General features: G+C 31.9%; 1 long non-coding RNA gene across 1 annotated transcript; it reads left to right on the top strand.

Annotated features, from left to right (window-relative positions):
* Nucleotides 1–1,398: 1,398 nt before the first annotated feature.
* LOC139509747 (uncharacterized) lies at nucleotides 1,399–3,991 on the top strand. The gene is made up of 4 exons (XR_011661827.1): nucleotides 1,399–1,466; nucleotides 2,162–2,343; nucleotides 2,747–3,051; nucleotides 3,914–3,991. It is a non-coding gene; the product is annotated as an uncharacterized lncRNA (long non-coding RNA).
* The last annotated feature ends 7,757 nt before the right edge of the window (nucleotides 3,992–11,748 follow it).

Consider the following 11,748-nt stretch of genomic DNA (forward strand, 5'->3'; position numbering starts at 1 on the left):
ACATTCTTTCCCTTTAAATAACCGAACCAGCACAATGCATGCGTTTTCCATCTCTTACAAAGGGGTTCAATTAAAAAATCAAACAAATACGAATTCAATAAGTTCTAATCATTCACTTGCGAGTGAATAATTCATCATCAATGCTAATTAGCATAATTTGACAAAATTGGACCATATTGACTGCTTAAAGCGTTAAAGCAAATTATTATTTCATTATTTAAAATTCATGGATAATTGAAGAAAAAATCATACACTCGATTTTATTTAGATATCTCATAGCTTGTGCCCCTTTGAATAAATGAAACGGAGATATAACACTAAAACAGATAAAAAGTCAAATTCATTGTAAGAGAAGGTCTTCTATTGTTTACAATTGATCATTTATTGCGAACCCTATCGTAGTTTTCCATAGATTCACCTGCAAGTTACCTGTCCATTTAAACTTTTGGCAGTTCTATTGTCCCATCTAACAAATACAACAGGTATTGTTCTCTGTGTAGTTTATTCACTCAGACCTTTTAATTTCTTCTAGGAGAAATATATCACTCATTGATTAATCTACCTGAGTAAAAAATTGAACTGTCAATGAAGAAAAAATACTTATACCAATACTAAGTAAGGACTCACAAAAACTGCATGTGGTGTTGTATTTATTCGATACGTGGAGTAACTCGTTTTTAATGTGTTCAATATTACATTTGTAATACTGATTCAAAAAATTAAAAGTTGATTTCTGATCAAATATTCAATATTTTTGTGTGTTTGATAAATAAAAAATTGAATATTATTATTTTTAAATTATTGTCTTCATAAACATAAGTCTATAAATGAACAACAACAAAAACATGTAAATTCATTGGAAAATACTAAAAAATGTGTCTGAAATAAACTTTTTAGTATTAAACCAGATTTTATATTGAACAGATTGAAAATATATTAATGATAATATTGAATAAATACAATATTGCATACAGTTTATGTGAGTTATTAGAAGTATTTCAATAAAAAAGAAGATAATTTTTGGTCAGGGTAAATTAATCAATGAGTGATATATTTCTCCTAGAAGAAATTTAAAGGTCCCAGTGAATAAACTACACAGAGAACAATACCTGTTGTATTTGTTAGCTGGGACAAGAGGACTTACAAAAGTTTAAATGGACAGGTAACTTGCAGGTGAATCTATGGAAAACTAAGATAGGGTTCGCAATGAAAACGTCTTTATTAGTTTTATGCTTGACTTCTTAATCATGCGTTTATTTGAAATGGTAATTTTTGAAATCGTATAACACCTGAAAGTTTAAACTGGTTTTAATTTCTATTGCTACATTGTCGAATATAAATATGTAATATCGATTTTTGAATATAATTATCTGTTATGGACGTTTCATTAAAAAATATAAATAACTAGATATTTTGTAGGATTTAAATAATACTGTAGAATGTCTGTGTGGCTTTTTGTTTTGCATGTAAGTATAATATAAACAATGTTAATGAGCGTATCACTTTAATCTTATTACAGAAATATGACACCAAATGATCATTTTATTACGATACATCTATTTGGAAGAAAATAATAAAGAAAAAAAAAAGTTGAAATTATCATTTGTATTCTTTTATGAACATGAAGTATCGATAATTATTTCTTGCTCCAGCGAGCATGTTGAATTGCACTTTTTGTGAGTCAATGGTTTTGGTTGAATTATATGCAGTTCTGAGATACGGTTTCTAGTTGAATCTGTCATGTGACTTCCATCACCACGTGCCCAAATTGTCGACATCGTCACTTCCAACACATGTTTGAGCAAACGGGTGAAAAAGTTTGGTTTTGTACTTCACAAAAATGCACAGGAAATTAAAATCCAAATTTTGATTACCTTCCTCATTTTGTACGAGAATAAAAATTACGTACTTACGGAACATAAATTATTTCTATGCTACCCTAAAGAATGACGATTATAAAAGTGCTTGAAACTATTATTAGAGCAGGGGTACAGGCGCAAATTATATCTGGTAAATGACGTCCTAAAGGCGTGTAAAATTGACGATCTTCTCCGGTGAAAGACATGATTCAAGAAAGACGTATTTCAATGTACTTTGTTATAAGTTCTTTTTTAATTTATTTATTTTCATATTCAAAGTGGCTTCAAAATGATTTTTACAGCTGTTGAATCCAGCATCGTTGCTGCAAACATTTGATATACGATGTCCCGATAGTTCACAGTGGCAGCTTAAAGAAACGGGGGTTTTGCAACCGATCTTTACCTGATTATTACTGTCTGTTTGACGAAAATAGAAAATCTCTAACTGAATTTTGTAGAAATGGATCCGAATTTTTCCGACCAGGTGAGAGTTATTTAAATATATGTTGGGACCTACTGATACTGTTCTAACTTATATTTGTTTTCTTTAAAAACTATTTTCATAATAAATGTTTTGACATCTTTTTCTCTTATTATTAAGAAGGCTGATTGAGTATTCAACAAGCAATGCTCGGCAAATGAAGATAACAACATGGACATGCTCCTTTAGTATTTACTAGATATACATATAAGTAATGCACTGGACCAAAATTCACCATACTCTAGGTGTACTCCTAATCGTGTATCTGAAGGGAAAACGTTGAAATTTTCTTGGTGTTCCGTACTTTTGTGATTTTAACTTTTAGACATCTTCGTTGAACAAAAATGTGTAATGGTTCTTTATCTAAAATGTATAATGTTATGTGTAATGGCTTTTGTCATTACAGGCTACAAGTTAGTAGTAAGTGGTGCTTTGACTGGAAAACTGTGTGGCGGCGATTTCTTTCAACCATTTAAATTTTGGACTAATTACAGTAGTGATTGCGCTTTGACAAAGTCGAACTGTGGTGACGAAGGCCAAAACAATTTCAATAACGGAAGTTCAATCTCTGACAGAGCATGTCGATGTGATCACACAAAAGGATACGCGTTTCGTGCGAAAACCAGATAATGACTGTTTTTGCTATCCAGCATATGAAGACTGTTCCTGTTATTTCAGGTCTTGTGGGTATGATTTACGTATTAACACCAGGTAATTCATGAAGGTTTTTTGTTTATCAGTTTCTTCTGTATTTTTTTTTCACCGTTCTCATTTGATAATATCAGTAATAACAGAGTCCTTAATTTTAGCCGGTAAAAGTATTAAGCTGCAATTTGTACATTTTCCCTTTGATCTTACTGCCTGATATTGTTTTTAACCTCATAGAAGGACTTGATACTCAAAAATATTAGGCACTGGACGTCATGTATCAGTGCAGCAACGTCCACGGACTCGTCAATTCGGTCAATTCGTGTCAATTTATAAATGAATTACTGGAAACTTTATTTATACAACTGGAACACTACAGTTGTATCCAATCGGTTTGTATTTGTAAATTAAATTACTTTATTTCAATTTCACGCATATTCGCAACAACAACAAATACAGTTATGACAAATTACCGATAAACAGGATAATCGCATTTTATTTTGTTCATACTTCATCAACTCGAATAGTATCACGCCCCAGCAAGCTCGCTTAATATTCTTGCTGATAAAGAAAGTATCAAAACCAAAAATGCCATTATTTTATTTAAAGAAGTTTGATTGATAGGATTTATCACTATTGAATTAAATATATCAACAAAATAAATAAAAAATTGACAGTGAAACTGACTACATCATGTACATCATCCACCACCACCTGACTCCAAAAAAAAAAGCAATTGAAACAAGGAATTCACACTAAACATGCTAAACGAACACATTTACTCCATATAGATTATATTGGTACAGTTACGAGTTGTTGTTAGGTTAAACAGGTTTAACATGTAACAATACTCCACTTTCTCTATCTACAACACTTCAGAAACTACGCCAATATCATAAAATACGTAAACATTTTCTTCTTTCAGATTACCAGTGTGTTAAAACATCAAATTGGACGGGAAACTATAAATGTGCAAAAACTGGCAAAGAAACGACAAGGTAAATAAATATTTCAATTGAAGTAATCACCGGTTACAGATTTCTATCAAAATAATACCAGGATTAAAATTTTATATATACGCCAGACGCGCGCTTCGTCTAAAAAAAACTCATCAGTGACACTCGAATAAAAAAAATGTTAAAAAGGCCAAATAAAGTGCGAAGTTAAAGAGCATTGAGGACCAAAAATTGCTTAAAGTTTTGCCAAATTCTGCTTAGATAATCTATTCCTGAAAAGCCTTAGTTAGTTAGTATTTCAAAAAATTCAAAGTTTTGTTAACGGTCAATTTATAATTATGAATATATCAATGATAACTCAGGCCAACACAGAAGTGCTGACTTCTGGGCTGCAAGAGATAACATAAATCGACATTAACATCTTTTTTTTCTGTAATTAGGTATTTTATTCAAAATGACCTCCCTCCCACTTATTCCAAAATTAGATACACTTAATATTCCCAAATTCGAAAAGGCCTAGAATGTATTCGGTTGAGATAGCGTATAAACACATGTCTCACTTATAAAACAACAATAGTATTAAGAGAAAACTAGTATATCCTTGAAGCCTAGAACCGAGTGCAAAGATTTTCTTTCGATGAGATACCAACGTGAGATGAAAATTTATTTATCAACAGCGCAAGTGTTAATCATTAGATTTTCAGAATCTTCAAGATAGTTAACGCTTTTTAATCATTCGATGATATCGAGATATATGCCTCACTCGAGTGCGGAGGGTAAAATGAAGAATGCAAAAGGGGAATGTGTCAAATAGACATAAACTACCAAAGTTAAAAAAAAACCAAGCCAAAGGCCACCAATAAACTTAATCACAACTAGAAAGTCTCGCACGCGGAGGCGGTTTTCAGTTGGCCCTTCAACAATAATACATACTAATTCAGCTGTTAGGTTTAATCCAGTTTAAATACTTAAATGTAGGAGACTTTGGAACATTTTCTATAAGTATTCATTACTCATGAGTGAAAACAAAGCAATGCTCGCTCTTATTAACTGGTGAGGCCACAAACATGGATACGAATTGTGTCCTTAAAGATGTAACTTCATAACATATGAAAACCCGTATAGTAGGTACTAATCGATGGGTAAAAGTATAATATTAAACATACCTTGGTCGTTAAATCTTTAGACTATCATTGCATTTACAGATAAAAAAAGAAGTCCCCTTTTCTTCCCATATTGTAAATTAAAAGAGGGACGAAAGATACCTGAGGGAGAGTCAAACTTATAGATTGAAAATAAATTTACAACGCCATGACTAAAATAAAAAGACGAACAGACAAATAATAGGACAGAAGACACAATATAGAAAACTCAAGACTAAAAACACGAGCTCCACCAAAATCTGGGGGGTGAACTCAGGTGCTTCAGAAGGGTAAGCAGATCCTGCTCCACATATGGCACCTGTCGTGTTGCTTAGGATATTACAAATCCGGTAAATAGTATAATTTTGAAGGTCACATTTGTGAAAAGGGAAAGAGTATTGAAGTTACGACATCAGGAACATATCATATATCATCTGTGAAACTGTTATCCCATAACGGTCAACCAAGTCGTGATTGCGTCCGTAAAATTTTCGAAGGGATGATTCAACTTCACCATTTGGAACTCTTGGTCCAATAGCGTCCTTGTGAGCAGCAATCCTCTATCAAAGAAATCATGATAGCAAATACAAGCATGGGCATATCGTATCAATTGGCTGATATATACTCCGTATGCAGGCGCTGCCGAAATGTTCTACATAGGAATGAAAAGTTCACAATTGGGAAGCTGAAGTCATCTCTTTTGTCGTAAAGTTTTGTTTTCAACCGACCTTCGTAGTCAATTTCTAGATGTAAGTCAAGTAACCCGTTCACATGTAACTCTGTCATATTTAAGCATCTGATGATATTTGATATCACCACAGCGGAAATGATTTTTATCTTATATTTTTTGTATTTAAATTGTGCAATTGATGATAATTATATAAGCAATAGCTTTATGAGTATACATTTCATTACATTGAAATAGGACAACACTACAGGTAGAATCGCAGCTATCCTCTATGATAGATCATGGCTTTTGGTGCCAACATCTGGACGCAAAGGACACATGTATGTTTGTTTATATAAAATGTATAGTTTAAAATATTTCAGTAAAACGTTTTTTCCAAAACAGTTGTGTTTATATTCTATATTTTCAAAATCAAAGATAACAAAATACAGGAAACAAATGCATTTTGATGTTGTACACATTTATCAAAAGAACGTATTATTTAAACTATAAAGGTAACACAGTAACATATCGTAATGTAAATAGATTAAAACTCTGTAAATAAGCATAGTAAATAAACTCATCATAGATACCAGATTGAAATTTTGTATTTGCGAGTTTCTTCTACAAAAGAAGACTTATCAGCGACGCTCTAATAAAAAAGGTTAAACAGCCAAACTAGAGTACTTATAACATTAAAAATAAAACATACATATATACATACAGTTTAATAATTGGTTTTCTTCCAAAAATGATCGAGGAATGCCATACTTTCATAATGTGTGTAGATTATTAAATAAAATTTCAAGGTTTTTTCTTTTGATCTATTTCCTATTTTGTCGATGTTATTTTACCAAGATATTTGGTTCTTAATATATAATTCTAAGTCCGATATTTTTTCTTATTTTTATCATTTTTATAAATGCGGCTGCATTTTTTACTTTTCAATAACGTTATGGTTTGTTCATACAAATTTGGAGCTCATATTTAGGTATCGTTCGTGCATATATATAACATCTGTTATTACTTATATGGATATCTTACACCGAATGTATTCCTTTTCTTCAAATTGCTTACTTCAATAATTTGTCAACGCAATTTCAAGATACTATTTTGCTTTGGTTTTGTCGTTAATAACATGTTAAGTCAAATGCACTGGACATGGTTTGCAATATTCTTTTATGCACTGAATTCGTATCACACTTCATAATACTTATACGACATGAATTACAGTTAGTATTCCGAGTTCCTACCTTTCAGTGTCAAACATTAAAGCGTAAAGATGTTATTAAGAATTAATAAAGAAAACAACTTACTATGGCAAAGGTATCAAAAGAATATTTCAACCATTTTTGTTGCTGAGAGTGCAGTACTAAATACAGTGTGTCTTCCCAAATAAATAATTGCCGACAAAATAATTAGTTGTTATACCATTATACTCTTAAAGGTGGCGTACAATATTTTTTTTTCAGATCAAAGATCATCTCAGAAGAAACACATTCAGATCTTCGTGTTTATTGTTTATACCGCAATTGTAGCTATGTGTAAGTACTTCAGTATATACTAAGCATTTCTCATCCTAAACAGAAAACATAGAACAAATGCAATAATCAAATATTTCCTTGATTTAGCTACGATAGATTAACATTAGGTGTCAGACCACCAATTACTTCCTCCAATTTAGAACGTATGCAAAGGTAGCCCTACTCTGACACAAAATAGTGCTTTTGATGTCCTTGTTTACTTAAAACTAACCAACAAATTTGCAGAAATGAAACTTTTGGTGAAAGAGAAATATATCTAGATCATTTTGAGCCAAAATTTATTTGTCTATGAGTTTGCATTAAAACTTGAGGATTAATGCGCTCCATACATCCATAGTATACTAATTTTAGATTTCCTGAAAACCAGGTATTGTTTTTGGAATACCTCTATTTGAAGGTCAGTTATTTTGTAAGAAGGCTTCAAAGGTATGGTGAAAATTGGCATGTGAAAAGCTGATACATGTACAATTAAGGATATACCTGGTTTCTATGAAGTTAAACTTAAGATAAAATATTTAGAAAGCTGTGAAAATTGCAAAATTTGGTTGAAACAGATCGGGATTTTTAATTGGTGGTCTGACACCATTAGGGCACTTCACTTTTAAATGATATACTCTGCAATTAAAATCAAACCATCGTTTTACAAAAAGAAACGTTTCTTCTTTATTGCAAAACTCTTACTGGTTTTGTGTAAACCTCAAAGATGATGCCTATAATGCAAATTAAATTAAAAAAACAATCTTCTAAATGATCATATTTTTCTGAAAGACTGATCAGTGACGGTCGGATCAAAAGTGTACAATACGCCGAATAAAATACGTAGCTGAAAGCAAAGAGAGATAATGAATGGAAAAATCGACAGCATATCATCATGATTTTGTACTTACATTTTTGCATATTCGACGTTTTGAGTTGCAAAATACATTTCTTTTTTTTTCATTGCATTTCATAGATCATAGATAAAAGGGTTTTGTACGAGTGTTAATAAGACAACTCTCCATCCAAGTCACAATTTGTAAAAGTAAACCAATATGGGTCAAAGTGCGGCCTTTAACTAAGAGCATGGACTCTTACCGAATATCAATCATGTATGATCGGCATCATATTTACACAATGCAATGTAAAACTGGCCAGTGCTGCGAATTGTCAAGGATTTCTTATTTTCATGGTCATCATAAATACTACTTTAGATTCAGTTATATTTTTGAAATACTAAGGCTTTTCTTCGGCAAGCATAGATTAACTTATCTGTATATGACAAAACTTTTAGGAATTTTGGTCCTCAGTACTCTGTAACTTCGAACTTCATTTTGCCTTTTATTACTTCTTTTGAATCGATCGTCACTGACGAGTCTTTTATAGACGAAACGCGCTTTTGGCGCAAATACAAACATTAAGTCCCGGTATCGATGATGAATTCATTCAATAATATTTGCCCAGATACTCTTTTTAGTGGGATTTCGGAGTTCCAATGATAAAATTCTTCACATAGTAACACTAGTAGCACGATTTCAGTCTGAAACGGTCATTTTGGTCTGATCGTATCTTAATTGACTGGATTTACCGCTAGAGGAAAACGTCAAGATTTGTCAGTTCGTTAAGTCTCCATTCGGATCGATAGTCTCATTAGGTAAATTAGTCCCCGTTAAGGCATGTCAAGATATTTAAGACTGTATCTTCTAGCGAGCTGTATAGATCCGTTAAGACCGTGTCAGACCAAAACAGACCATGGATACAAACTGACATCAAGATGTTGTCAGACCGTGTCCAGTCGTGTTCAGATTTTAATAATTTGGACACAAAACGAGTGAAACTTTCCCATTATTTATCAGGGGTTGCTTACCTTTCAAGAATAAAATAAAACTGTGAAAGAAGACGATTTTTTAACTGAAAGTCTACCACGTCCCCTTAATCATGTTATTTAAATAAAACAAATATTCAATTTGAATTCTAACTTCTTCCTATTTAATTATTTAACACTGTTTATAATTATATAAATAAAAAAAAAGTAGCTCAAAGTCATACTGCTGCACAAATCGCCGCGAATTGACTAAAAAAAATCAACAGATTGCCGAAATAATATTTGATTATTGAATATAAGCACCTGAACCTTTATATTTAATGGTTTACAAGTGATTGCAATACGTTTTATATGCAATTACAGACTGCCGTACGTGGTGAAGAATTTGTCATTCATTTTTACACCCTTATTTAATAATAACGGATGTCGGCCGTGAACACTTGAAAACGTGATCTTAATATGTTAAATTAAATTTAAGATGTAACTATTTTTTAAATATTGTAAATGAATGCATTATCATTTATCTTTTTATGTTACCTATATAAATTGCATTTGAGTAAGTTTGAGGAAGGGAAAAAAATATATAGATATAACTCTGTCTTTTATCGTTTTCCGTTTATTGTCATGACATTGTCCGTTAACTTTATTTTTGCCAGACTCATGCGTTTGACTTTCCATCTTTATTTTTTAATGTGTCTATAATTCGAGGGCCTTTTTGTAAAAAAAACTACATACCAGAAGCCTTCGTTAAAAAATAAAGTTTGAATATTATAGCAGAAAAAGGCTTATAAATTCATTCAAATTAATATTTGAAATAGGATAAATAATCAAGAAAATGTTTATAAATACGTCAGACACTGTACTTAAAGTACATTTAAAGACCAGGTTACATATATATTACATGCATACAGCATAATAAAGCTGGTTTAATTTGAATGACTATCCATTAGGGACATTTTTCGACGATAATTAATCAAATCTGACAAGTTTAATTAAAAACGGAAAATAATTCTTCGCCCGTAAACGATTTAACGTTACCGTACCCTCTTTATTTTTGTTGCATTCATGTCGCATACATGTGTGTCGGCAGTGTCAGCGCTTCTAATAGCTAACTTATTTTACACAAAATCGTTGACATGGTAGAAGGAAACTATAGTACAATATAAGCTGAGCTGGAAATTGCAATTGGTGAGTAGAAATGAATATTTTAATACATGTCTATCAGAATAATCATTGATTCATGGATCATCACCCAAGAGTTTGAAGGAAAAATGTTCACATTTGTTAAATTTGTGCATACAGGTATGAATCGACGTTCCAATACTCCACACTCTTGGATAGTAGCCCTGTTCAAAGGCAAAGTAAGAATTTGGGCTTGTTAAAAAATTGTTCCTGTGATTGGACCCCCCCCCTTTTTTCATGTTTTTTGAAAGATCAATGCATGATTTAAAAAGTTACATATAAACAAGTATGGTTTAAACCCCCTTTTAAAAATGGCTGGATCCACCCCTGTTTATTGCCTAACATGCATTGACATGTGGGGTATTCACAATGGTATGGTTGTGCGGGATGGCCTATAGGCTATACAACAGTTACAAGACCTAAACCCCCTGATCGAGTAATCCTACATATTGTATGTTAATGTATTGATAACTGTCACGTCCTAAATTTTGCATGAAATATTGGTCACTTTTTTTTATTAACCAATAACCAACCAATCTTCACATGTTACGATGTAGTCCGAGACAAGCTTGTCTGGCAAAACAGCCGTTTGGACATCAGAGTAATCTCGGACTAGTTACGTTTGGACGTCAGAGTAATCTCGGACTAGTTACGACGATGATATACCTATTTATATAGCCACTGGTGGGTGATGTACAATAATTATAATTTGTCACATATGTGTTATGAATACCTTCAACATGTTCAAGGCTTGGGTTTGTATATATGCAATAACCTCAAAATTGCCCGGGGCAAAAAAAAAAGAGTATATTGATATTGTGCCCTGACATGCCTGATTCCAAATGATGAGACGGCATTGCGTCCTTAACAACAATTTTTAACACTTTTCATCTTTTGTGATAAGAAATTTAAGATTTTACCGGGTATGATTCATTATTTTGTTATAAATGATTTTGTTATGCTCTTAATTTTGTAGAACTCAAATATATGTTATAACAAGAAAAAGAAATTATGTTGAAATTTTTATTTTTATCTTTTGTATATTATTCACTGTCATGACTGTCATGACTAAATAAAAATTAGATCCCACGCATGCGCGCATAGTTAAATAAGTGCCCGACACGTTATCATCAGTATGTTGATGGATTATAAAGAAGAAGAAGAAGAATCTTATAAATACTATTTGCTTTGTCACCATGTCACGTTGGTAGTAATATTCAACAAATTCTATTTCAAAATAAAAAAGTATTATAAATTGATCACAACAAGTATAGTGCTATAGCCTCTATTAGGACAGTAACCCTTCAATGAAGTATACACCTAAGAAAACATTGATGTAGAAAGAGAGAACATTTTGTTTTAGAAATAGAACCTCAAAAAAGGGTTTTATTCTTCTTCTCATAAGGGACTTATCAATTAAATTGTATAAGTCATAAATTCATTTCTTTACATCATTAAACTTTGTTGT

Source organism: Mytilus edulis, unplaced genomic scaffold (genome assembly GCF_963676685.1).
Source record: "Mytilus edulis unplaced genomic scaffold, xbMytEdul2.2 SCAFFOLD_304, whole genome shotgun sequence".
Taxonomy (NCBI): domain Eukaryota; kingdom Metazoa; phylum Mollusca; class Bivalvia; order Mytilida; family Mytilidae; genus Mytilus; species Mytilus edulis.